The sequence below is a fragment of the Myotis davidii genome, unplaced genomic scaffold (assembly GCF_000327345.1).
Source record: "Myotis davidii unplaced genomic scaffold, ASM32734v1 scaffold292, whole genome shotgun sequence".
NCBI lineage: Eukaryota > Metazoa > Chordata > Mammalia > Chiroptera > Vespertilionidae > Myotis > Myotis davidii.
In genome coordinates, this window is record NW_006285042.1 from 243047 (window position 1) to 244297 (window position 1251).

Consider the following 1251-nt stretch of genomic DNA (forward strand, 5'->3'; position numbering starts at 1 on the left):
AGGCTGGCCACACCCCCCAGCCACCCAAGCTCCCAGTGGAGGCTGGCTGGAAGCAGGTATTTGGGATTTATTTAGCTTCTATAATTGAAACTTTGTTGCCTGTTGCAGAGGCCACAGCCAGCCAGAGCAGGTGGGAAGCTTGGCTTTCTCCATTGCCGGGGCAACCAAGCCTCCACTTGCTCCAGCTCCATGGCTGCCAGCCGCTATCTTGGTTGGGTTAATTTGCTTATAGTTGCTCTGATTGGCTGGTGAGCATGGCTTGCGCATAGCGAAGGTATGGTCAATTAGCATCTTTGTCTTTTATTAGTGTAGATTATTATTTTTTAAAATATTTTTTTTTTGATTTCAGAGAGGAAGGGAGAGGGAGAGAGAGAAAATCATTGATAGGCTGCCTCCTGCATGCCCTGCATTGGGGATAGCGCCCACAATCTAGGCATGTGCCCTGACTGGGAATTGAACCGTGACCTTCTGGTTCATCCATGACCTTCTGATTCATAGGTCAAAGCTCAATCACTGAGCCATGCCAGCTGGGTGGGAGATGTTATTGGGGCATCTTTAAGAGTTTCCTCTTTTCTTTTCCCTCCCCTTTATCCCTCCTTTCTCTTTCCCCTCTCTTCCACTTCTACTTCCCCTCTCCTTCCTACACAATTCAGTCCCAAAAACTATGTAATTGGCATAAGGATAGATATGTAGATTAATGGAATAGCATTGAGAGTCCAGGTATGAATTCATGTGCGTGTAATCAACTGGTTTTGACAAAGGAGCCAACACCATTCAATGTAGGAAAGAAGTCTTTTCAGCAAATGGTGCTGGAACAACTATATAGCCACATGTAAAAGAATGATGTTGTATCCTTACCTCTAACTATTGAAAAAGATGAACAAAATGTGTGTGGGATTTCTATGCCAACAACAACAAAATATTGGTGAAAAGAATAAAAGAAAACCTAAATAAATGAGAGACATATTGTGTACATGGATTGAAAAACGTAACCTAGTAACAATATAGATTTTCTCCAACCTGATCTATAAGATTAACTTAAATTCTTATAAAAATTCTAGCAATTTATTTGTAAATATAGATAAGCTTATTCTAAATTTGAATGGAAAGGCACAGGGCATGCAATAGCTAAAATAATTCTGAAAAAAGTGGAAGAGGCCATTCTACATGCTGAGACTTACTATATAGCTACAGTAATCAAGACTGTGTGGTACTGGTGGAGGATAGATACATAAATCAATGATCAGAACA